Source organism: Falco rusticolus, chromosome 9 (genome assembly GCF_015220075.1).
Source record: "Falco rusticolus isolate bFalRus1 chromosome 9, bFalRus1.pri, whole genome shotgun sequence".
Lineage (NCBI taxonomy): Eukaryota > Metazoa > Chordata > Aves > Falconiformes > Falconidae > Falco > Falco rusticolus.
Window position 1 is genome coordinate 13,323,566 of NC_051195.1, and position 27,850 is coordinate 13,351,415.

Below are 27,850 nucleotides of genomic sequence, written 5' to 3' on the forward strand. Positions count from 1 at the left end.
TACTATAGGAATTATTTGGACACTATTTTTTATTGCAAAAATTTCCCCCATTGCCCCACCGTCCTTAAACTTGAAATTGAAAGTATCTCCTCTGATGTCTCAACAGTTCCTTGAGCTAAAAATCTTAAAAGTGAATCCATCTGCCTCCTAAGTCACCTCTTGATTAACTTTGGCAATTCAGTTATTACCCAATCATTCAAGATGACATTCTTATAAACATCTCATCCTGCCTTTCCTTATGTTACTTCTGTCAAGGCTGATACTGCATTTTAAAGTCATTTATTCCTTCTACATCTCCACTATCAAAACCTTTCATTCACGATTCTTTAGCTTACACTAATCACCTCCAATAGGAAAGAATGAAGGCTGATTCAAATTAAATCTGTAAAGGAAAAATTGAGGGTTACAGGAAAACCAGATTCCACTATGGGAAGAAATTGTTGTGAGTTGAAGCTAATAAAGAATTACTTTTGGCAGAAGGAAAGGGGACAAAAAAAAGTCATCATTATTGAACCTTCTCTATCAATCACTGTACAGTATCTTGTAATGACCAATCCTCTTATCACTTCCTGGGTATTTTTTCCATTCCCCTTTTTACTTTGAGATTTTACACATATTTGAGTTAAGAACTGTACTGAAACAAAAGCAGCAGATGAAATACTGTGGTATAAATACAGCTCTACTGCAGAGGTAGATCGGTCCATCGTTCCTGTGCCTTGACCTTAAAGAGTCAGGAAGAAATGTTGAGGGCAAGAGTACAAAACTCAGAGAATGATTAGGATGCTCTTTCTCTGGGTATCCCACTACATTTATTTCCTCTGCTGCAAAATTTATTCATGACTCTGAAGAGGCATCTACTCACCATGAACGTACTCTTCTACCCTCTTTAAATCCATTTAAAGTGTTGGTCTCTACAATAGTTTGCAATAATCAATTATCACCGTGTAGCTCTGCCCTATGTTAAAAAAGCCCTCACAGATCTGGAAACTGATACATTAGTACTGCTAATGCTTTGAAAAACTTACTTTATAAGCTATCAACTGGCTGTCACAAGGTACGTGAACATGCTTTATCCAAATTCCAGTTTTACAAGAAAAAGGTAAAATTTCTTTCATAATCCTTAGAAGCATTTTGCTACTCGTATCCCCCAGGACAGTGAAAGACACACAGTAAGCCATTTCTGTCTATCTGCTCTATCTGAAGCACAGTTTTGATATTCTCGGTATTTTGGCACAGGAAAGTATTACAGCAGACTGTAAAGAATAAACTCCTCCCAGATCACAAAACTATAAATGCATTATTACATGCTCAGTTTTAACTGCTCCCCTTGTAGTAACAGCAGCTTAAACTTCTGTTTAAACACTTCTGCCTAAGTATGCATGAGTATTTTTTTTAAAAAAATACTTTCAGCTGTAATTTTTTTTCGTCTTCCTTCAGTTACAACATGAGTTACATAACTAATTAGCTTTTTCTGGGGAGCAGGGAATGGTCACTGAGACAAACAATTCCATTTTCCAAGGAATTAATTTCAGTTTATCAATGTACCAACTGTAAAATTCTCGCATGTTTAAAAGTAACATTTACAAGACCAAGTAATTATGAAACTTACTTGCTTTCAAGTATGCAACACATGTCATACTGTATTTTGAATTTTTATTAAACGCAACCACAGCAGGAGTAGCCACTCTCACTAGCTCAAGATTTCCAAAAGATCTTTTCAGCTTTTTAAATTTTTCTTCCCAGTCACAGGAATAGTGACAATATTCTTTTTTATCATGAGACTGTATGTCCACATAAGGATTTAGCTCCTGCTTAGGCTCTGGCTGAGTAACAGGCAGAGCAGGGAGAAAGGTACCATCTACTGATGGCATGGAGACAGTAAGAGCAACAGAACTGTTGATGCTAATTTTGTAAGGCTGATAGACACACCATCCCCTCATCCCCTCCATGTACCCTATTTAAAAAAAGTCTTATTAATTCAAAGATTGGAAATACCGCCAAACAGCAAATTTACTGGAGGAAAAAAAGTGAGTAGGTTACAGGTGTACATTTAGGTTTTTTAAAGGATATGTAGTATCAGGATTAGAAATAAGAAAACTAGCAAGTTTCTATCACACTTTTACGAACATTAAGGATGTTAAACAAGGACCCTTATCTAAATCAATCTTAGATTTTGGTAGGTTAACAAGCAGCTCTTTAGCTTTTTGAAATACATTTTAACTGGACCCCTAGATTTATTTCCATGCAATTCCGTATCAGCAGTAATACTTCAGAAACATTTCACCTTATCATAACCTTGGAACCTCTGAAGAAGGATGTTCTTGACATTTAAACCTAGCTCAGAGGAACCTAGTCCATAACTGACTTCTTAAGACTGCTTCAAAATAGTACCAGCAGAAAGCAACATTTATCTGCTTGGTTCTGCCTCAAGGAAGGAAAAAAAACCAACCCCAAACCCATCAACCAACAAAAGAAAAGCAATACTTGAAAACAAAAACAACCCCTGTATTAATATTCAGTAGATAACCACATTTTACCATTCTTAATCTAAACATTAAGTCAACAAATAAGCAAAGAAGAAAACCTGGTATGTTTCTAATTACATATCCATGTCACAATAATCCCATTGTAAAATACATTCCTATCAATACAAGCATCTTCATACTGTCCTGTGAATGCATTCACTGTATACTTTTCTTGGCTAAGTTCTTGAATTAGTTCTCCATCCTACCCCATAAAAATCTACATATCTGAGGGTGGGAAAAAACACAAAATTCAGCCTCCTCTTACTACATAACCACTTATCTGGATTTCTTTGAGATCTCTCACCCACTACACTTTCAACACGAGCTTCTGAGCCAGAGCCAACAGAAAAACTGTAAAACTAAGGGATTCCTGGACAGCTTAACTCAACCTGCCTGAATCTGGTAAGTCTTGGCCTAGCACAGGGAAGGCTCTTGTTTTACGCTGTCATGGTCACCCTACAAGAATAACCTGGGATAAGCCGGGCCAAAAGGAAGTAAGTAAAGCACAGTTAGGAGGATACTGGTCAAAGGACCAGCAAAACGTGTGACAGCGCGCTACAGAACAGAGCAGCTCTGGAGTGGAATCACTGGCACTTCCTGTTTTGTTCAACTGATTCAAAAGACAACATGGACTTCTGGTTACTCCACTCCCGGAAAATGCTTTGAGCACACTGACCTGCATTCCCCACACTTGTGGTTTGAGCCTGAAGTGGCTCAGCCTGTTTGTTATGGAATTAACTCTGAGCAAATCGTTTGCCACCAAGGAAATTCAGTGGCAGCTAACCCAACCTTACAGAATAATTGCTTCCTAGCTGAATGGAGGGGTTCTTACACAGTCTTGATGGTTAGTAAGAAAACTATTGCAAAAAATACCATGTTGTCACTGGCAGATTTCAATCTGAAGCACTTGGCATGTGTTCCTGGCTACTGAACGTACAAGCTCCATCACATGAGAAATTATGGTTCTACTACCACCAGTTTGGGAGGAAACAGAAAGACAACAACTCTATAGACATTAGAAGCTGAAAAGTAGGAAGTTATTCTTAAACTGTGAACTAAAATTACTGGTTCAGCAGTTGTACATTAGAGGTCTTTAATCTCCTCCTAGTTGATGCCTTGCTGCAGGCAAGTCAAACTAAGGGAGTATTTCATATTTTAATGGAGGGTGAGGGAGGAAGTCATCCAAAGCCCAGTTTTCAATACTGCAAAAACCCAAAGTAATCATACAACCAAAATCTTTATATTAAATGAAGAAACAACATGATACACGAGACCAGTTGCAGAAGGTAATTAAGCATACACAGACCTACTGATTAGGCGTAATATATTAAGCTGTATTTCTCCAGTTACATCATACTAGAAATGCTAAAGACTTGTATAAACACACAGTTGCAAAAAAAAGTTTACACTGTCTCAAAAAAATAGACTAAAAATAGCAAAAGTACAATGAAGACCCATATTACGGAGAGACTCTGTATTAAAGATTAAAGTAAACCATCTTGAGAACTGTCAGGGAGATGTACGATACTCTTAACTGTAACATGGAAGACATAACCAGAGAGATTTAATCACAATTTCTCCCTGTACACCAACTAGGAACTAACAGATAAATTACCAGCCAGCAGTTTTAGATACAAAATAATGCACCTTTTTCATATAACAAACATTTAAAACTAAAGCACTCAATTTCACAGGGTTTTGTGGGTGTCAAGTCATAAGTAGGCTCAAAAAATACACCTGAAAGCAAGTCAGGCTCTGAAATACGATACCACCGATCTCTCTCAGGAAGTACATAAAATGTCTGATCAACACCTGGAACGATGCACTCTGTCCACCTCTGGTTATTTATAGTTTTTCCCCTCTTTTGGATTTGGTAACCTTCCTTCTTTGTCACCTTGCTATTGAAATTCAATATATATATATTATATAAAGGTATATATATTATATAAAGGTATGAAAACAGGAAGTAGAACATACATAGGAACAGAAATTATTAACAAAAGGACTTGTTCTTGTTTGGTTCTGATAAGCTCCCTTTTTGCATTTGTGTGCTTGTTGACTTACAAGCACATAATCCTCAGTAAAAGCAGGACAAGCTGTGTCAAGATAGGGAAATTTTGTGGCGTTGCCATTTTATATTTTGCCAGATCAGCTACTTCCATACAGGGAAAGCAGAAAACCACTTACCTCCCTCAACTGCTACTAATACTATTACTATTAAAAAGACAGTGGAGAAGGGAAAAAAGTTAACTATGAAGATGGTTTGGAGTATGTGGTGGTAGTGTTGAGATTGTTTCGGTTTTCCCTTAAAATAACATTGCATCCAGTTTTCACCCAACTGCATATGCTTATGCTGTGCCATTTGACCCTGGAAAGCTTTTGCCCAGCCTATCAGCAAAATAATAAGTATTAGCAAAAAACCCCTTCTCTCTCTCCCCATGTGTAACAGAAAGGCATCCACCCATTTTTCAGTTCATTTCAATTCAGGATAGCATCTGAAAGACACTTAAGAGGGAAATACAGATGGTATCTTAAAGACATACTAATTAGCATGTACTGGTACTCTTTATTCAGAAAGCTCACCTATACACGGCATCTCCAAGCATTTCCCTTCCTTCAAATCTCTGACATGAAAGGAGTGAGATTTTTCATTAATCAAGTTTACAGCACTACTCTAAATACTGCACCAGCTGCAAATGGTTTGGGAGTGGGATCACTGAGAACAGAGGACAGAGTGATTAAAAAACTGTTTTTTAAAGACCCATTCTCTACACTCTACCATTCCTTAATCCTACAAAATCCCAAAATCTACACCAACACAGTTTATCCTTTCCCTTTAGCACATCGATTGCTCTTCTAAATGGCTGATGTGGTTCTAGTGTCCAGGCAAACCATCTAGGTTAACGAAGCTATTTACTTGTACAAATAGCTCTTAAAGTACACAGTCTTCTATTAGTATGCACATGTTCCCCGAACACTTAATCCCAATTCTGAAATTTACTTGTCATTACAAGCCTAAGAATAGACATTGTTCTTTCTGGCAGACGAAAGAGTGATCTTTCAAAACAGTGCCTCACCTGCAGAATCCTCTCTTGATAAACAATTTGGGACCTGTTATTTATTGCTCAACTATCTGTCTCATTGGAAGAGAAATGATCTGCTCCCCTCCTCTGGGAGAAAAAGGGAGGAAATTAGTTCTTGGTTTTGTGAGAGTGCAAAGTCCGTAACTGTCAGCACTTGACTCCAAGTCCTTTACTTTTGAGCAGTACACAAGCATGTTAGGTCTGTGCTAGCTGTTTCTGTTTGCAAGATGCATAGTACAATTGGCCTTTGAATCATCCAGCATCTTTACAGGAGTATGTGATTGAATAAGAAGAAATAGTACTTGCCTGTCTTCTTGTCTTGGCAGGCATAAAACAACCCAAGTAAAATAGGAAGGTGAAAGAAGCTAACATCCATCAGACCTGCATTAAGCATGTAGACAAGATTACAATCTTCCTCACCTGAAGTGCTTGTAGATTGAGTACAAATTTTGCACTTGTCAACACGAGTTCCAACTTTATAGCTTTGTGAATTTGCTTATGGTATGCAGAAAGTTCCTGGTTTTGAGCAGTAAGTCCGCTAAAGATAAAATATGAGTTAGCTGAATTCAATGCTGATCTTTCCTTAGATGTTTCTCTAAAATTTGACCTCTAAAAGAGAATACATGCTTCTCTCTGTCAGTCAAATGTACAAATAGCAAATGCATATTAAGATTCCTTGGCTGATCTCCAGAAGTGAGAGAGAGACAGTCCTCTTTTAAGTAAAGTTTCTGTTTTCTTGATAAGGAGTTCAACATCTGTTTGTAACAGCGGCCAAAATCAGCAAGGTAACATAATCTGAAATGTGAACTTCCTTTGACAACAAGCAAGATGATGACTGTTGAAGCCTGCTAGGGTAGTCTCTGAAGCTGTCCCACCTGTTACAGAGACCCCATTTCTACCCAAATGGGAAAGAGTGAGAAGGCCCAACAGCACTAGCAGCTTAAAAACTGCTGTATATGGGTATTGCCTCAGCTTCAGTTAAGCAAACTCCAACAGTGAGAAGCTCGATGTAGGAGGGCCACTGCTCATGACCTGTTTTTTAAACAGATCTAATGTTGCAGAAAACAATTCTGAAGTATGTCAGAAATCTGGCATTTCAGGATTATTCTACTTAGCCTCTTAGTTACGTAAAGGGAAAAAAAAGCCTCAGACACCACAAAAGCAGCAAACTATGAACCAACACACCCATCACTCATAATCAATCACAGGAATGCCTGTAAGATTTCGAGGCAGTGGAACTTGGTATGACAAAACCACACCCCATAACATTTTACTAATAGCAATAATAATAAAAAAGGGTAAGAGCGTTTTGTACCAATCAAACACTGGGCCAGAAGACAAGATGCCCAACAGGCATGTCACTTGGTTATGTTTTCAGTCCCTTGTTTCAATTAAAGCGTTAGTAATAACCATGACCAGACAGATTGTACCAAATAAAACTTGCCTGATATGGTAACTTTTTTCTAATGTATCTTTCTACAACAGATGTCTCTGTAGTTGATGCTGTTTTTTTCTTTTTTCTTAACTGAAACATGGACAGAGAGTAGATCAAATGGCCGTTCCCAGTATGGTATTAAAGACTCACTAGCATACAAAAAGTAGGTTCAGAAATATTTATAAGAAAGATATCGTAGCTGCTTATCATATGCTTTTTATCCCTGAAATATTTGAAATACAGTTTCGCATGCATTAACCTTACCTCAGAATTAGGAAACTGAATGAAACTGTACTGTACTTCAAGCTTTCTCCAGACTGTTTTCATCTGTACTTCCACTTCATTAGTTCAAAGGTGATATTATGGAAATGCATATTTCTATCAATCTGTAAAACAGGAAGATAATTTGACTTAAGAGATATCCAGAGAAACTGTACTGACAGTTCATAGTACATAATGTGAATGGCACATTGCAGATACTGGTATCTGGGATTATGGAAGCCATCTGCTATTATGAGATGCTCCTAGCTAGAAAAAGGTTCTTCCTTAAGGGTCCTGAATCTCGAATACTTGCATGGTTGCAGTATATTTTTAAAATACTGATATTAAAAAGCATTTGAAATTTATTTTATTTATATTGTATCATTATGCACTCATATGATTAAAAAAACAAACCCAGATTTCTATCCTTTGTTTAAATACAGCTTTGTCTTAGATCAACAGTGATGTCAGGGAGGAAGGGTATTAAAAAAGTCTCTATAGCTAGCTTTCCTATGAAAATAAGCCTTTCTGATCTCTCCCAACTACTCTTGGATTTGCCTGGTCTATACCAGCCCAATTTGCAAGCCTCCAGATACCAGGTTTCTCCAATTTTTTTTAAATTTAATTTTTTTTTTTTTTAAAGTCAGCAGACAAGAGGAAGGACACATTGTTGGTGACACCAATGGAAAAAAAACCCCAAAACAACGCACCAGTCAATTTTAATTAAACACCCAAGAATCTTTAAGATTGCAGCTTCACAACAAAAATCCACTGGTATCACCCCATTTGTTCCAGGACACAAGAAACCGCAATATACTGAGAAATAATCAATAGCTGCACACAGGCATGAATACTCCTGGAAGAAAAGGCAAGCCAAGAATTTAGAAAAAAGTCCTGGCAATAGGGTGAGTTTGAATTTTTGTTTGTGTTTTTGAACTGGCATACACCTAAGCACTAGAGGAAAGCACAACACAGGCTCTTAACTGCACAAACAAATTGTGAGCAAGCCTGACCTGTATCGATTCCCGAAGTCTTCAAATTCATTGTGGATAGCTAGGTTGGGCTTATCACCTTTATTATTTAGACTCCATCTTGAGCATACACCACTTAGTGTCAACTATTCCCATTTTATCAGTGTCACAATTTTTGAATGCTTCCATCATCTAAAGCTTTCAAAGAGATCATACAAAAAAATTTCATTTAGAAGTCCCAGTCTTACGACTACAAATGTAACCTTGAAAGTAACACAGGCTTTAACATCAACAATCCAGTTACACTGTTAAAAACCATACAACCAGTCTCCCCGCATAAAGATGTATTGACTTATTTTTGAATGCCAAGGCTAACAGTACTGGGAATAGGGATGGATAAACCATGCGCCTGTATGATTTCCAGCAGAGGAAGAGGTTCAGCATCCACTTTCTTTCTCTCTTCCTTTCTAAGCACCATAAAGACCTTTACCATTACAAGGTCAGAATACTTCTGTCTCCACGTCCATTTATAAGCACTGTTCCTCACACACTGAGGTTTAATAGTCCTGGTAATAAATAATAAATTTGTGTAAAATGGTAACCCAAAACCATCCTGAATATCAGATAGCACCAGTTCTTAAAGACAACTGTCTCCACTGAGCAGACAGGCTGATACTTGACTTATTTCTTCCATGGTAAAACTGAAAAAACATTCTTGCCACGCAAAAGTATTTGTGGAGATTATTTTTGCTTTTTTAAAGTACAGAATCTGAAAAATATATCCATCTCTTCCTCTCTATAACACCAAGGAACTAGAGTTCATCTTCTGTTGGACTCCAAACGAAACAACTATAAACAGCAAATAGTTGGTGTGCTTTCTGTTTTTACACCACCTCCAATCCCCTGTATTTAGCATCTGACTTATACAAAGGCCACTTTATAGAGGCTGCTTCATAAGGGTGAAGACATTTCCAAAAAATACTAGTTGGATTGTTTGTTTGTTTTTTAAGTGATGCCCTCCTGGTATTTTTCAAACTCCCAAATCAATGAAATTCTTAGTAACTGTTCATTTCTGTAAGCATTCATTGCATTTCCTGATCCCACTCCCATGTATCAGATATCCAAGCTCTCTTACCAAACAAAATTACTTAAGTGAACTTCCTGATCTGCACGACTCTAGGTACATCTATACTTTAGCATTTAATTCAAATCAGGATTACACTTTTGAAGTCAATCTCCCAAACAACCCTATTTTCCTTGCTTTGCTTTACATTGCAAAGCGGTCTCTAAGTACACGAACCACGTTTCTTTTGAATAAAACTAGATCAGAGAATGAGCTTCAGATGTACATTGTACACGCTCCAACCACTAACAGGAATTCAGCCACACAATCAGACAAGGACCAGCTTGAAATAAAACCCTCACCACCTGTACAGCATGGATGCCAGGTTCTCAGCACCTGACAGATCTGATCCTATTACACCACAGTGCTTGGTAAGGTGGACACAGCCTCTTTCATGACCTTACTGAATTTTTGTGTCAGTTCCAAATTCATCTCTCCTTTTTTTAAAAGGGGAACTGCAAAATCTCTCGTCAGAGATAGGACTGAAGTTAAAGATAATTATTAATTTATGTGAGTGACCTAACTGTGTTACTATTTCTTCCATTTCTTCATCGGCATGAGATGCTACTTAAAAACATACCTAATTTTATAAAAATCAATTGACTTAAATATTTATTTTATACAGTTATCCAAAATGCTTAATTATTAATGGATTACTTTTTCAAAATATTTAGTGCCATTCTTGATGGCATATTCCAGAGAAGTGCTATCAAGGACAAAATAATAAAGTTAATGAATAAATTATTCAATTTAATAGAACCTGGTCTACTACAATGACCACAAGAAGCACAAACAAATTCAAATGTACAGAGCCTCACAGTGCTGGTCACTAGTTACACATTAAATCCAGATTTATCTGGAAATTTTTCCAAGTGTTCTGACAAAATCTGGAATCTTCATATACTAATAACTCAGAAATACCAGCACCCAAACTGGGAAAAGAAAAATCTGAATTACATGAATACACAAATTAAATAGCTAACCCAGAGGACTGTAAATTTTCGGCCATTGGCAAGTCCCAGGGAACAGTCAGAATATCTAAGCTGAGCCGATTTAAACCTCATTCTGTGTGCATGTGGGGAGGGAAGAGCTACCCCACTAGCACAGGGCAGAGGGCAGGAACCAACAGCCAAGAGCAGGACAGACAGGAGGGTCTCAGAGTGGCAAAGCTCAAGTCAGACTGACTTACCTTGAAGAAGAAACTGTACTCAGGCTGTGGATTCCTTTTTCTTGTCTTCCCACATCTCTAGATCCTGCTTCCCTTCTATAGCTCCAGTTCCTCCAGCTCCAGGACCACATCCAACTCACTCCCTCACCTGTCTCTTCTTTTGACACTAAAAACTTCCCTGGCACTTGACTCTCCCTGCACTCTGTTCCTCCAATTCATTCCCCCTTTGCCCCAGTTGCCTCACCAGTTTTCAGCTGAATGACTTTATTGATTTTAGATTCCCTCTTCTTGCTACTTGTTACAGTTGGGGAAATATGCCAAAATCTGAGAAAATTGGAGGGGTGGGGTGGGTGCGATATGGAACTTTCACACCTTCAGTATGAATTAGAAATTTCACAGCAGAGTAAGACACCAGAGGTAGATGAAGGGTATTCCTGATGTAGCTATAAACATCCAGTACCCCCACCGATCTATAGCTGAATAAGCACAGCAGCTTTTTACCCCAGAACCAGACAGGAAAGGTTGGCATGCAGGAAATCTGCAATTGCAAGAAGACAGAATGCTCAGGAGGGCTGCACATTTAAATGAAAATTGACTTACCACAGCTTTTCAAAACAGAAGGGTGCCAATGGCAAATCTTTGTGCTATTAGACAACTCTAGCTCAGGTGTGCATTTTAAATGCAAAATTGTATGTATTTACGGAACATAGCCTTGGAAAAGTAACTTTAATTAGAGTAACATAACAGTTAAAGTAATTTAATTGCAATTAAGTACATGATCATACAAGGATTCGTTGGTACAGACTATGGGTTAAATAGTTCTCCATTCACTCCAGCTTCCAGTTACGTCTTTCCTGCTGTTTTACTTCCTTCAGCCACCAGTGCCTCACTTCTGCAGGGTTAGCTGTTCAGCTAATTATACCATTAACCCGATTCATGAAACGGAACTTGTTTTAAAGTTTCTGTAAATTCAGATCATGTCACAGACATGGGCTAGGGTGATACTGTACCAACAGATCAGAAAAAAAACAGGGCAAATAACCTCCTGCATCTGAGATTTGGGGTGGGAGCAAAGTGGAGGAGAACAGCAGGTGATGCTAGCCACCTGTCCCTCTATGCAGTGTCAAGAGTTCCCGGCCAGCTGAAGGCTCTGTTAACCATAGACGGGAGAGGTTTCAGAACCAGAATTATTAATTTTCAGGCAAACTATAGTCCTAAACAAAGTTTTTTGTTAGAAATCTATGCACAAAGAAAATACATTGCAGGTCCTGATAACAGTCTAGAAGATGCTCGAACTAACAGTCTCACGACTACCACTAGAAAATTTATCTAGAGTTGCTGTAAGCTAGAAAAAGTTTGCAAAATAGTGACTATACTGCTTTTAGAAGTCTACTATACCTGTGAAATTTGAGTGGAATTTTAAAGGGAAAGCAGCCATACCAAATTTCCAAATCCTACTTCAAAATTCATGTCCAAGGATATGAATTTCTTGAGGAAAATCTTTTCAACAAATCTACACGTGAGAAAAACCCCTTATCATGCTGGGAAAAGGAAACATCATACCACCTGCAGTACATTTCAGTCTTGTCTGTAGAACAGTAGGTATATGAGCAAGAACATCTTACTGAACAAACAGCCCTTCCAAATTCAATGGGACTCTTACAAGAAATAAAATTCATTGGCTGAACAAACAATATCATTTTCCAGCCTCTGGACACCAAGTTTTCCAGGTAGCAAGATGGGAAAGAAGAGCCTGAAATATGGTTCAAGCACATTTATCCAATCCTTGCGGCAAACTAGCTCAGAATAGTTCAAAAGTAAAAATACACCTCCATGAAAACTATTTTTTAACATTATTTTTATGTCTGCATTCCCTTGAGTTTTAATAAACAATCACCAAGTTATTCTTGCAAGGTATTAAAAATGCAAGGAGTAACACAATATTCCAGCACTTCATGTCATACCGTTCCTCACATCTGTATTACAGTGGTTTGGCCTTTCTATATATTTGGTCAAAACTCTCAACTTAGTTCAGGATACCTCTTATCTTTCCAGCACTTCCAGGTTGCCCTTGGAAAGCCTAGATTTTGTTTTCTTTATCGATTACTGCATGGAACCTTTATGGCAGAAAAAACTTGTATTCATTTGTGGGAAGGTTTACAGAACTTCAGAAATACTACCTTGGAATACTTTGATGAAACCAAGATACCACATATAAATAATACAGACTTAAAACACCAACTGGTCAATTTAAGTACTTATCTAACCTGGCCAGTTGTTTGTGCAGACAGGTAGAACAACCGCCACTGCCATTAATGCAAAATCTCTTGATTGATGATTCATTTCTACTCTGGCAGAAAATACAGGACAAATCCGTACAATAATAATAAAAAATAATAAATATATATACATGCAACTGCTTTTCTTTAAGGCAAGTCTTCCTCTTTTTAGGAAAAATTTCTTCTCTATCAGAGGCATGCAACTTTCAATTTTTATTTATTTCATGAACATTATTAGACATAAGTTAAATCAATGGACTAGGCCTAACACATTGACATAATTTTTTTCCAGAAGAGACAGTGGTTCTTCCAGGTCCTTAAAGAACTTGTCTGCTCAGGAGGTATCAGAGGACTCTGCATGTCACATCATTTGGTCTCTTTACACATGAGGAAAGAATCTGTACCCTAGAGCAACCTGACCTTTTTCTTCTGAGGCCTTACAACCATGCAAGCTCACACAGACAGAAGACACCCTGAATGGGCAATATCTGAAGGACCGACACACTACTTAAACGGTCAGGCACTCTCCCTGCCCTTGTTACATGTTTCTTTCATCACCTTGAGTTCTGCACTGAGATATATAACACAAAGTCTTCTACACAACCAAGCTCCTGATAAATCATTGCCCCAAGGCATATCTAGAAGTATTAGAATACAAATAAATTCTCAAGTAAGGCAGGACGATGCAGTACCCGACAGACAAGACTGGATGCATCTTCCAGAATGACATGAACCTGCATAAATCACAACGCACCATACTCTCCACAGCATCTAGTGACACAAGGAATTAATTAGTGGGGCCATGTGAATCCAGACATAGACCTTCTTAGACTCCATAATGAAAGTCTGCCCCAGCAGTAGGGCCAGAAAATTCCACCAGGCTTTCACTTTGTCTTGGCAGATAGAATTGCCTATAGTAGAAAGAGTTTAAACCTCCCGATTTCTTAGAGGATACCTTTAATATTTTATTTTGGCATACCTAGCTACATCATCTGGAGTCATCTGAAGGACTCCACAGCCTGCTGTGCTGTGAGAGCAGGCTCCGTGCTCCCAGCGAAGCTGCAGTATTCGTCTCTGTATTCTTACAGGTTCTTTGCAAAGTGAGCCAGTAGAAGCTGAAAAATCAGCTGACGCTCCATACTTTGGGGCTAAAAGGAATCTGACAATAGCTCGTTGTTAAAACAAAAACAGTTATATAGTAGGCCACCCTCAAAGGCAATCCCATCATCCTGCAGCACTGGTGATGCATCAAAGCCAAACAGTTCATTCAGCGTGGAGAGGTCAAGTCAGAATCTGACTTGCCAAGCTTTGTCAAAAAACAACTGGGCTAAAGCCTTTGCTGTCCAGCTCCTTCTTTCATCATACACCACAGCTCTCCAAGTATCCAAAACAGTTCTCTAAAAAGTACTTCTGCTTTCCAAGATAGATCTAAAACTCAGCTGGTTTACCTCAGTGTTGTAGGTACCCAAGTCAAAGCTCCTCCATTTGCAATCTGAAATTCCTCTCAGGATACTGAAGACAGACTGGCCCCCCTATTAAGAGTCTTCTGCTGCTTCTGACATTCCTGGAAACATAAGGCTAGCTGTGATACCATGGACTGATTTCACAAGCCTTCCCGAGGTTGAAAAATTTATCAAAAAATACCTAGGCTCCATGCTATTTAGCCATCAGGCAAATTTCATAGCCAAATTTCACAGTATGCATCAGACCCTCGCTAGACTCTACTCGCCACCTGGCTAATAGGCTGCCTTGCGTGGATGGAAGCAACAATAAAATCTGATCATTTGGCACACAGACCCAGATGTGCGCATTCTTATCGTAATACTGATCCTGGGAATGTTGCCCAGACTTCAATTTCTCTCTGACAAAAGAGCCAAGGAAACCTAGCTCCTGCCTGTCCCACAGGACATATTAGACCACATTCTAATAGGCAATCCTCTTCTTCCTCCCCCTAAAATTCCTGCAAAAGGTCAAGTATTTCTTCAATTTGTCTTTTTACAGAGTAATTCAAAGAGTGAGAAACATTTTCAGGAACTCTTTGATTTTGGGAAAAAAAAAAAAAGATTAAAAAAATGTTCTGCCACAACTTTAAAGTCCCATGGTCACAGGTACTATGAAAGTTCTACAGAGCAAACAAGATTCCAAAACTGCACTAATGTCCTATCACATTGCCTTACACCTCCGAATGCATGTGTAGGATTAATGTTTGGTTTCTCTGGTTTTTAAATTGAACCATACTGCCATGGGTTGGATGCCAGGTACCCAGCAAAGCAGCTCCTCAGCTGATCAGGGGAGAGAAAACATAACAAAAGGTCCAGGGGTTGAGATAAGGACAGGGAGATCACCCAACCATTACTGTCACAGGCAAAACAGATTTTACTTTGGGAAAAATTGTTTTATTACCATTCAAAACAGAGTAGGATAATGAGAAAATAACTAAATCTTAAAAAACCTTCCCCCCCACCCCTCCCTTCTTCCTGGGCTCAACATCACTCCCAATTTCTCTACCTCCTCCCTGCCAGCAGTGCAAGGGGACAGGAACTGGGGGGTGGGGGGTGGGGGTGGTGTCCTCGCCCTGCCCTGCTACAGCGTGGGGTCCCTCCCGTGGGAGACAGCTCTCCACAAACCTCTCCAATCTAGAGTCCTTCCCATGGGCTGCAGTTCTGCACACGCTGCCCCAGCCAGGGTCCCCACGGGGTCACAGCCTCCTGCGGGCACCCACCTGCTCTGGTGTGGGACCCTCCCGGGCTGCAGGTGGGGATCTGCTCCTCCATGGACCCCCACGGGCTGAGGGCACAGCCTGCCTCACCGTGGGCTGCACCGCGGGCTGCGGGGGAACCTCTGCCCCGGTGCCTGGAGCCCCTCCTGCGTGACCTGGGGCTGCAGGGCGGCTGCTCTCACACAGTCTCACTCCTCTCTCCAGCGGAAGTTGCTGTTGCACAGATTTTTTCCCTTCTTACATGTATGTTATCCCAGAGGCACTGCGCTGTTGCTGATCAGCTTGGCCTTGGCCAGCAGCGGGTCCGTCCTGCAGCCAGCTGGCACTGGCTCCATCATCTTCTCACAGAAGCCACCCTTGTAGCCCCACTGGCTACCAAAACTCTGCCTTGCAAACCCAATACACATAGCCAAGCTGAATCATACTAAACACAGCTTGTGGGGTTGGTAACTTCTGACAAGGTACGGAGGTGACAGGAACACATAGCTGGGAATGAGAAAACCTTTCCAAGGAGATCACTGCCTTCAGCAAACCACTAAGTCAGAGCCATCATCTCAACAGCTCTGAACACATGGAAGCATGACAGCATCTTTAAGGAAATCAGGAGACACCTTAGACACATCCCTCCTCCCCAAAAGGTTAAAGGCCTTCACCATGAGCAGACTTATCAGGTAACTTAAGTTTTCTTGCAGAAGATAACGTGGACTACACTAACATTCAAAAGAGTAAAACAACCATCCTGGGGGAACAAACACAACATATGCTGGAGCTCAGAAAATTACTTTTTCATTCAGATATGAGAATACAAACACACCTAGACAATTTTGGCCGTTTGGGCAGCTTTAGTACTAAGAGTCCTTACAATTAATGTCCTTCTAAAAATCATAAAACCACTTCTTTATTAGCTCAAAAGTGTTCCTCCCCAAAAGCAAAATAAACACCTACGTCTCTGTTGTAACTTGGTCTGTCACAACAGAACATTCAAAGCATAAATGCTTTCCCCTATTGGGTCTGACAGACTGTTGAAGGTCGGTCACCATGCATTTTAGTTGTCAGCAATGAGAACTATTTTAAAAGAATATGGAAACCTTAAGGTCCAGAACTCAGCAGCTGGCACAGGGACAGAGCTGAACATTTATTTTTTTTCCCCTGGAGCTGTAAAAATGCACATATTCTATTAAATGGCCTGTAGTGAAACCAAAATTCTATCAGCATTAGAGGCACAAAAGCACAGAATTCTTGCCTCGCTCAATAAAATCTGGTTTAAGTTCTGCTAAAACATATAAACCTTAAAATTTGCATTTGTTTACACCATTGTAAAGTAAAATGAAAGGATCAGTCAACTGTCATTAAATCTTAAAATTGGCAGCAGCTATAAATGCAAGGGAAGCACATTTAGATTTAATTCATGCAGTGTGTATCATATCAGGAACATACAGAAGACCATTCAGATTTATACACAAACCCCTAAATGTAGGCTTCTATTGATATAACCCCTGGTGATTAAAAAAACCACAATGCATAGTTTATTTTCAGTAACTCATTAGTCATTCTTTAATCAACACTAAATTTATTAAAACATGTTGCAAAGTGTTTTCCTTCAGACCGGCTACGACTTATCAATACTGCTTTGGGAAAAACTGACTACAAGGATGCTCAAATAGGAAGATGGGGTGGCTTAGAATGCTGCAAAAGATCCATCCATCCTTTGGAGATTCCAGCTGTTGACAATCATCTATATAAGGATATATAAATATATAAAGTTTGGTTCCCAGTAGGCCCATCTATATTCCCCAGAATACAACCTCATTTCTGTGAAATAGTGATAGGACGTTTGGAGAATAACCGAACTCCCCCCCCCAAAAAAAAAAAAAGTCTTTAGAGGAAACAAGCAAGCACAGGAGCCTTTTGCTGGCAACAGCTTTTAGCTAAAGATAAAAGACATGACATCCAGTCTCTTGCTCTCTAGAAGTCACTAACTATACAATACTGTGTAACAAAAAGAAAGGCATTTAAAAATATTTCAAATTATTCTAGTCAGCTTGAGAATTCCCTTAGTCCAAGTGTAGCATCTAAAGTTTAGGTATTTCTGTAGTCGATACATTAGATGCTTTTGGATCTAACTTCAGAAAGTCATAACCCGATATTCTTCTAATGAACAATGTTCCACTAAAGGAATGTTCTGGCTTTCCGCAATTAAGTGATGTTACAGAAACAACTGTAATTCTTTGGCAGACAACAGAACTAAATGTTTTACCGTTTTTTTTTGTAATTTCATTGTACCAAAAAACCCCTTCAATATGTCAGGAAAAGTGAAAGAGTGCTTTATAATCCAGAACACCATATGAAATTACCTTGGTAGCATTTGATTTTATCTGATCTCAAGTGGACTGAACTTTCACTCAGCTGTTTAAAAAACCAAGGTAGTACTCTTCCCTGATACAGTAAGACAAATTTATTATTCAGTCAGCTATTATTTCCACCCCCTGAAAACAGAAGTAGTCTTTTTGTTTGCGTAGAAGAAGTTACACATTACAAAAAATATTTACAACAACTCAAAATAAAGATATAATTATGGTATCTTGTACCAGTATGGAAGTCTTGTACTAGGGAATTATTCCTGTATACCTGGTCCCTGAAATTACTTCAAACATTGTTATTTAAAAAAAAATAAATTAGAAATATTAGAAGAAAAATCCAATGTAATAAAAACAAACCAGATACTGCTAAAGTACCCATTTACTCATTAGTATCTTAAAAAATACGACCATAAAAATTTTCCATCATTACCACCTGCATTATGATACAGAACTCAGTTTGCAAGTCTGAACTCAGGCCACCACAGCCTCAACTTCTGCTTCAGCTGAGGTGAACAGGTTAGAGTAAGGCAATGCTGCATCATATGGGAAGTAACACACACAGGTCATTCAATTTAGAAACTAAGCTTCTCAAAAGTCCTCAGCCATTTTGGCTTTAAACCTAACAATTATACATCCAGAACACTGGAATGTTATACTGCTTTAGTTCTTTGGCCACCAGATCATGGGCCCTTTCAACTCAACCTAAGATGTCTAACGAAAAATTAGTGAAAAAAATTCTACATACAGAAAAGGCCTGAAGGGCACAGACACACACAGGGCAGGGAAATTCAGCACCAAGTTCTTTGACATGATGTATTGTTACCTACATATCCATTCTGGCCTCCTATATTTACTACCAATTTATATATTAAAAGTAATGGTAAAGAATTCCAGTTCATCTCATCTCTAATTCTCTGCTACAAATGCACAGGGCTGCTGGTGCCCTTATGAAGGACCTGAAAGAAACTAAGCCTTTTTTTTTTTTTAATTATTATTTTAAATTGTGGCATATACTGGTGGCGCACCACTCACAGAGAACAATACGCATGTCTACTGGTTAACGGCCCAGGAACAGGTCCATTTTATATAGCAAAACCCACCTTCTCAGAACAAACACTGTAAAAGATGGGCTGTATCCTGGAAAAAAAAGACTTTAAAAAGAATGGCTAAATTAACTGCATAGTTTCTTTAGCCAGGAAGAAGTTTTTGTAAGCAAAGCTCTACAGGCACCAGAGGTGTGCTAACCACCAGAGCTAAAACACACCGTTGTCATCTGCTTAAGCCTGCTAAAAATTCCGACACACTTGGTATTCTGCACATGACTTTAAACACTCTGGCAGTGCTGATGTACACTAACAAACTTAACTGACAGGCACCTTCCTTCAGACACATTTTAATATACTAATATAGAAGTTAAAGCATCACCCTAGAAATTGTGGATGAACAGGGTGATTCAAGATAGACTTGATGAATACAAGTGATTATTCTCTGCTGTACTTGCTGAAGACATGTTACTTAACAGAGATGAGCACAAGGCTCATGAAGGAAGGGGCAAAAGGGAGAAAACAGAAATAAATTCGTTTTTAGCCAATTAAGCATACTTGGGGGAGAAGACTCCTGAAATATGACCATACATTTTAATACAAGCTTTATAGCAAAATACACTCAAAACGAGAAGTCATTTTGTTCTTGGAAGGTACAGAAAGTAGGTTAGACTTCACATTAGAATAACATATAAGCTTTTCCAACAACACTGAGATACACCACCAGGGAAATACGTACATTTGTGATAGATGTATTGTTCAATATTTTTTTTTGTAAATTTCATGTTTATTTTAGTTCTGGAAAGCTTGCCCTGCTGCAAGAAACTTAAGATACTTGACATGTTCACTTTAATGTAACTTCTAACAAAAAAAAGGAAAAAAAACCAAAACCCTGACACTAGCAGCTTTTTCTATTTAGTGAAGGCACAAGAGCCAGCAGCTGACATTTGAATCTCATCTTAATTCAAACAGGAAATACACTTTAAAGAGTTATCAATTACAGACTGATTCACCCATGACTCACTGGATTCTCCATTGCGAGAAGACTCCTAAAGGCATACTAGACATACTACAGTAAAATGCATTTATAGCACACTGGGGTAGGCACTTATGTGGGTTTCCTTCTGCCCTCAAGTCCACGAACTGAGAACAGTCTCAAATAGAATTCTTTAAACCTGAAAATGACACACACATCTGCTCAGACTAACCAAGCAGAGCTCCTCACTTCGGGACCACTTTGGATTTAGTGGAGACAGAGATCCATTGCACAGAGCACGGACCATCACAGGAAGATCTTTTATCTTTCCAGCGCTGTCCCATTTGCTGTTAATTAATAATATTTAAACTTTTAAAAAAAAAACCAAAACTTTGAAAAAAATGGAAGTACAGCTATTTCAGATGTATACACTATCACAGCCTGTAGCATTTATGAAAAAGCTAAAACAACTCTTACAGATACACTTTACAATATTAATTATCCTAAGTAATTGCTGCACCATTATTATTTTCTGGGATATTCTAAGGAAAGGAAAACAGCATCCTTGCAAGTTCCCTTATGTATTTCATTTCCTACCCAAGTAAGAGGAGAATACAATTCTTATTTTAACTAAGAAAAAATGCAAAAACGAGTTCAAATATACAGGTAACCTCTGTCCCTCTCTACACTGAGAATCATCTGTAACCTATTAAACTGTCAAGCAAGGACCAGGGTTAAGCGAAATAAAAGAACCAGCAAAGTGTTTAACATTGGTAGTTTCTCTATAGGCTATGCTAAACCTCTATATGAACCTTAGCTGATTTAACACTTTAGATGCATGACATTTTATAAAATCATACATGCAAAAGTGCAGGTAAATATTTTACTTACTATCCTTAGTTTACAGAGCAGCTATCTCTTCCTCCTAAGCAACTATAGAAATATAAAATAGCAATCAATACTGTGAAATTTAGGGGAAGGCAACAGAGACTTTCATGTAAGGCTGTCAGATTATTTTATCTCACGTTTCTGTGTTCCAACCTTCTGTAACACTGAACACAGGCTATACATAGCACTACTCAAAGATTCAGCAAGAAAAGGGCCTAACTGCAGATGAGCACCTCTGGGGCTCTAAAGTAATTCAGCCTCATGAAGGTGTATGCTCAAGTGACAAACTTGCATGGGACTTACAAACCTCACCAACAGGAGCATTCCTTGGAAAGCTTTCATACTTTAAATAGATAACAACAATGCAACCGAAGCATCAGTCTTCAGATAGGCCTTCTCAGCATACCATCATCCCCACCAAACCAGAAAGCCATTGAATTTCCTTACTCCTTGCAGAAACAGATTTCAGCCCTCTAACAACTTACTGGAAATTCAGCAATCCCGTTTGACAAGAATGCCAGACACTTCTAAGTGCTGATAGATTTCAACACTGGATAGTTTCCAAGAGTATTCATTGAAAATAGAAAAGAATCCCAGTTCAGGGTAGCAGCTTCCTTATTCAGGTGAAGAAAGGTGAAAGGCTGTCCAGAAGCAAATCGAAAGTAAACAGATAAAAGTCAGTTTTTCCTGAAGTGTTGTATAAAGCATTGATTATTTACATTTTGCCTCTGTGTTCTTTTTACAGCAAGGCATATCAGTTAAAGCTCCCATATGTATACCATATAATTAGAGAAGATTATAAAAGGAAGATACATATACACACTATCATGACCACTTTTGCCTGTTCAAATCTGAAAAGCAATTGCTGGAACAAACAACTGCAGGAAAAATGTACAGGTTACAGGTTTACAAAGTAAAAAATTACATGTCTTACAAAGCCAAGAAGGAACAAATTCAACATTCCAATGTTTTTAAATGTGAAAGAACTTATATACGTACCCTTCCTTATAAACCACTGAACATTAGGAAGGATGAAACAACCTTCCACATTTTTATAAGTAGCTTTGAAAATGACAAAAATTGACACAGAATTACGTCGCAATGCAGCAGCAGGCTCCATTTATAGGAGTGCCTTTCACATTGCCCCATGGAAGTACAGAGCCTTTCTAACTATCAGCCCTGACAATTCAACCCAGGTTCAAAACCCGGTTACTTTTCTTGCGATTGTATTAACAGTGGAACACTGTGCAAAAGAAAGTATGTACCCCAGATATGTTCCTGCATTTACTTCAAGTGATTTATTGAAGTATACATGACTGCAAGTCAGGAAACAGCTTTCAAGCACATGAGGAAAATTAGAAAGTCTGACCTGGTTCTGTTGGCTCTAGAAGAGTCACAAGATAAAACAATAAAAGTTACTAAAGTGAGCAGAAATAAATGAGCAGGTTTAAACCGAAGTTCTGCTGAATAGAAGCAGTACTCTTGCACATTCCTTCTCATATTAGTATGTTCTCAAAACTAAAATAGAACAAATATTTGAGTATATTTAAACAGAACCACACAACAGTTCCATAACAAGCTTACAGCTCTTTATATTTAAAAAGAAAACAGAACTTGAAAGATCTAAGCAATGCAACTAAATCTTGATCAAAGCAGCATGCAATCATATTCTGGCAGTCACTAAAGCAGATGCCTGCTATTAGTATAACATAAGCATCTCCATAATGCAACTCGTCCTTATTAAGAAAGAAAAAGAATATCTGGGGTAAGAACAAAAAAAAAAAAAAAAAAAAAAAGTTTGATGTTACAGGAAACCCAGGAAAGGGTGATCTCAAGATGCTGTAATCTATTTCACTTGTGCATGTATGTCTGGAAGTCAGGTGAGACCCAGAAACTCTCAAGTTCTTTAAGATACAGGATGCTTATCTCTAATAAACCAGAATGGTACATGATAATCCAGTGATCTGATTAAATGAGCTTTAGACTGTCAAACCACCAAAATCCCATGTAGATCAGATTACATGATCTTGGCCTTTCCTAAACCAGAGAAGGGAGTGGGGAACGTAAAGAGAAAACAATGATGACGTGGGATACAGACATGCGTGACCCAAACCAAAACCTCCTAATAATATCCTTGAACAAGACTGGTAGCTTTTGCCAAGACTTGCAAAGGTGTAAAATGGTCTCAGGCTGTTTCCTGAGTGAACTTGGGAAGGAGAACGGGCCATCCCCCAATTCCTATTCTTTAAGATACACTTAAAAAGCTTAAAAGATTCAAACATTCACCAATTCTTCTGATGAATAAAGAGCTTTCTGGCCTTTCCTTGTCTACATGCTCACTTAGGGGTAAGGTTTACCTCTTTGTCAACAGAAGCTAACGCGTTGCAGTTTGTATGATGATGATGTCAGTTCTTCCATGCACAGACCAGCAGAATGGTTTGAGGGAGGTGGGCTCTTCTTGGCTGGTTGTGGTGGGTGTTTCCTCTTGTTAAATAAGCTGAGACCTCCTCGTAGTTCCTCCTTGTTAAAAGTAGCAAGATATTTGTAAGTTATCTCAAGAGGAACATTCTTAGATACTGAAAAATAGCAGCAGTTCAGGTACATAACTCTTATCGCACTACTTGTAACTTGATCCTAGACTTGACGTATTGAAAAGCAGCTTCAGAACACTATTACCTGCCTCCGGGGGGTTGGGGGGTAAGACACCTGATAATTTGAAAACTGCATGATCAAGATGCTCTTAAAGATACAGAATATGTTATGCCAAATCCAGGAAAAACAGTGGTAGGATGATGAAGCAAGATACCCATCTGTGCCGAGCTGATAGATGAGACTTTCAAAGGTGTATCAATAGGATAAAGAACAACAAAATTTCACCCTCCATCACCTTCAAAGGTTGTAACAAAGAAAAGTTATCAGCAATCTGTATAGGAAGGTGTCTTAACTAAATAACTGAAAATATTTATACTTTGAAGGGGATGAAAATGAGGGAGACTTGTTTAGGATAATGAAAAAGAGGTAAAGATGTGGAGAGAAAGCACCTTTGTTTTAACTACTGTTCCTCTGCAGACAGAAGTTAAAATACTCCAGAATTCAACCTAGCCATACAAGAAGGGAAGTACTTGGCCCAAACCTCCTCAGCCCTGCCATGCTGCTTTAGGTGTACCGGCTCCATACAGCACCATCTGAAAAGGCAAACTGTCTACTGTACATGAAGTAATGACAAACAACTTTTCCATTATTGCACAGTAATAGTACATTATTTTCCTACAGGTCTTTCAGCACCTAGATTATTTTTTAAAATTATTTTTAGACTTTTACAATTCTTCCACTCTTTAGTCAACTGCTCCTTCTCTCATGTGGTTGTGAATATTAGACATTTTCACAGCTTAACCTCTAACTTTGGATCTTAAAGTTAGATGTATTTTGATGAGCTACAAGGGCTTCTTTTTGCTTGAAAGCGTGACAGGATACAACACTGAATGCTTTAGACTGTTCTGATGTTATGTTTCATGCTAGTAATTGTGTAAAATGCCCATTATGCAGCACCACCAGGATACACAGCTACCACCGAACAGCAGATAAAGAGCTTTCCAAGCCACTGTCAGCAACAGTGAAATTAAAATAGTTTACAGAAGATCTAGGAACTACTGAAATAACGAATTCTGCTACTGCAGTACTAAGGAACATCGCCCAACAATTATACTGGGAAGTTGCCTATAATCTGGTCTTATCTTTATTACATTTATTTTAGTGTCTTTTATTTTATCCTCCTTAAAAGGGCTTCCTCTGATGCTATTCAGTTTAAGTGCTACTAAGAAATAATCAAAAAAGCCTCTTTTTGTATGAGAAAATTTTCAAATACAGCTGTTACAAACAGTGTATCAGGGGAGGAACAATTTTCACTTCTTTCATTTGCTAATCCTTTGCGAGAGCATCTCTACTTTCTGACAGCAATGACACTTAAATTGATCATTCAAATTAAAGTGATACACACACACACACAAAAAGAAAAACAAAAGACAAGGAAGAAAGTCCAAAATTCCAAGGAAATGGACAGGTTTTGAAAGCCCAAGTTAACCCAAGAGGAAAATATAACAAAAAAACACCCAAAAAACCCAAACCCCACCTAATGAAAACCAGTTGTATTTGCCTGACATTTTCAAGTTTTCTTTGATAAAACTACAGTCATATTTCAGAAAGCTTTCCAGTTCACAGACCTATTCTATTTCTTGTTGATGCTGCAATAAATTTCAATTAAAAAATGTTAACAAAAAAGGAAAACATCAAATGCACATATTTAAATAAAAGCCAAGAAAGATACTAAATGCTTATACTTCTAATGAAGTTTGGGTGAAAAAAAACAGGCTATAGAAAAGATGTAACAGTTGCACAATTGCTATCTATGTAAAATGAAAGATGGAGACAAACTTTTTAGTTGGGACTAAAAAAAAGCTAATGCTTTTAAACTAAAAGAGGGTAAATTCAGACTAGACAAAAAGAAGAAATTTTTTATGACAAAGGTTGTGAAACACTGGAACAGGTTGCTCAGGGAGGTGGTAGATTCCCCATCCCTGGCAACATTCAAGGTCAGGCTGGACAGGTCTCTGAGCAACCTGATCTATTTGAAGATGTCCCCGACCACTGCAGGGAGGGGTTGGACTAGATAAGCTTTAAATGTCCCTTCCAACGCAAACTATTCTATGAATATTCCGTTTTCAGGCTTAACTCATATGCACCATGTTACAGGTAACCATGACCTGCAAACTAACATTGATCCTTTGAAGTTATCTTTATACATTTATATATGTGCAGTATAGAAATTGTCATTTTCAAACAGGCAAAACTGAAAGAAACAGTAACAAGACAACAGGCTAGGAGATCTTACTTAAAGCCAGTACACGGTTGATATCTGGAAAATATACAAAGGACAGGTGAAAGAGATTCTGGACTTTACTAAACTAGAGAAAATTCCCCAAATGCTAGTCTGCCTTAAGGTTCCTGTCCTCCGAGTTCCAAAGTGGTTTCCTTAACAATTTGATTTAAAAATTTAAAATAAAAAGGATACTGTGGAGTTGAGTGATAACATTCACATTGGGTGATAACACAGCCAGGAAAAATCCAACTGGAAAAAGAATATAATGATTTACTTGTGCAAGACTTGCAGATAGCCAGAACACCAATTCAAAACCTGCCAGATTTTATTACATACTATTACAGAAATGATACCATTGTCCTCTATTGAGTTTGAAAACCTGATGTGCATAAACTCCTGCTGAAAAAAACCCCACCCTGCTGTCAGTTTTCGATTATATCTGTATAAAAATAATTGCTTACAGGCCAGCAGTTCAACCTATAGCCATTTCATATCCTACCTCACAAAAGGAAGGAAGAAACTACTTTTAGCTCTCTTCAAAGTAAACTCCCTCCTTTTAAGTCCTACAATAGGATTTAAATATTTGCAGAAAAATCACGGGACTCACAAGAAGTATGGTAAGAGTTACTCCTTTCCTGGCAAATTGTTTCTCATGTTTGTGAGCCACTGCCAAATCTAACACTGACAGAAGAAACACTTCGGAACTTCAACATTTTTTAAAGCCTTTCCATTGTTTCAAATATGCTCATAGAAACAAACAATACTGAACATCCATAGTATTATGTTATCTTTCCCAGGTCAGAAACACCCATCGTTTTAAAAAATGTAACTGCTGTAGCACAAGACTATGTACAATTACTTTTGCTAATACAAATGCTAAAATTTAAAATAAAATGGAAGCTCAAATCTATTCAGACAACCAAGTGGTCAGACCCGGGAAGGGGGGGGTGGGGGACGGGACACGAGACAGGACAATGACAAACAAACCAACCAAACCCTAGGCATCCACCCAATAGCTCCCACTGACAAAATATTCAGATTGAGATTTTAAGATAGCCTGTAGCACTAAACCATTTGGCAGCTCTCCTGCCTCAGTTCTCTGTATAAAGACAGACTTAAATCACAGAATAGAACACTACCACAAATGGGGGATAAACAGAAAAAATAAGTCTACATAGTGTGCCATGCCCCAACCTAGACCTTTAGAAAACTGTAACTCAGGCCATCTGAAATAATCAAACTATAGTTAAAAGTAACTAATCATAGTATTAAAAAAATAAAAATAAAAATCTGTGAAGTTTCCTTCTAAAGAAAGATCTACCAGAAAAGCCCACAAATATGACCCTAATGAAAAGGGCCATCACTGAGCGCCACACCTGTTTGCCGAGTTCTTTCCTCAGCTGTAAAACAAAAGATGGTGGTACACTTGCAAACTATACATGAAGTTCCGTTTTCATTTTAACCCAGATACACAATACAAATGAACTTTAACTACTGCAACCAGATAAACTAACATGGCTGGTGTTGAACAAGGTCAAGCAATTTTTGCTCCTGTCCTCCATTCACCAACTCAGTCAAGCAGAATGATGCCAATTAAAAAGGACCAACCAAGCAACCTATTAGACTGGGTTAGAAATCAGATGAGAGACAAACTGTCTGAGCTCTGGAGAAAGACAAGGTGACCAATCCACATGAATTGGTAACCCCACACAACCAAGTTGCCGTCAGATAGAACCATCAACTCACAGAGGTTGGAAAAGACCTCCAGAAGTTGCTTAGTCTAACCTTCTGCCCAATACAAAGCCCAATTCAGAGTCAGGTTAAGTTGCTCAAGGTTTTGTCCACATCCAAGAATGGCAGTTCTGCAGCTTCTCAGCAACATGCCCCAGTACCTCATCATTCTAATTATTTTTTTTTTAATCCAGTAAAAAATTACCTTGCTGTAACTTGTAACCACTAATTTATCATCCTTTCAACATGCACTCCCGGGAAGACTCTAGCTCCACCTTCTCTAAAACACCCACTGGGTAGCTGAAGACAACAAACAGACCATTCCTCAGCTTTCTGCGGGCTGAATGCGCACACACCTGGCCCTCAGCAGCCCCTGTTGCCCACCCCGCCACCGCATGAGCCTTCTTGTACA

General features: G+C 38.5%; 1 protein-coding gene across 6 annotated transcripts in view; it reads right to left on the reverse strand.

Moving 5' to 3' along the window:
- The window catches only part of BMPR1A (bone morphogenetic protein receptor type 1A), an 84,689-nt gene that overhangs the window by 36,384 nt on the left and 20,455 nt on the right, over positions 1-27,850 (reverse strand). For 2 of the 6 annotated variants that reach the window (XM_037400943.1, XM_037400945.1), the window contains exon 2: positions 7,308-7,429. The exons of 1 other annotated variant lie outside the window; for it this stretch is intronic. The gene's annotated coding sequence lies outside the window, so the exon portion shown is untranslated. Of the gene's footprint in view, positions 1-6,028; positions 6,147-7,307; positions 7,430-23,188; positions 23,352-27,850 lie in introns of all 6 variants that reach the window. 3 more of the 6 variants (XM_037400946.1, XM_037400944.1, XM_037400948.1) reach the window with 3 other exon arrangements.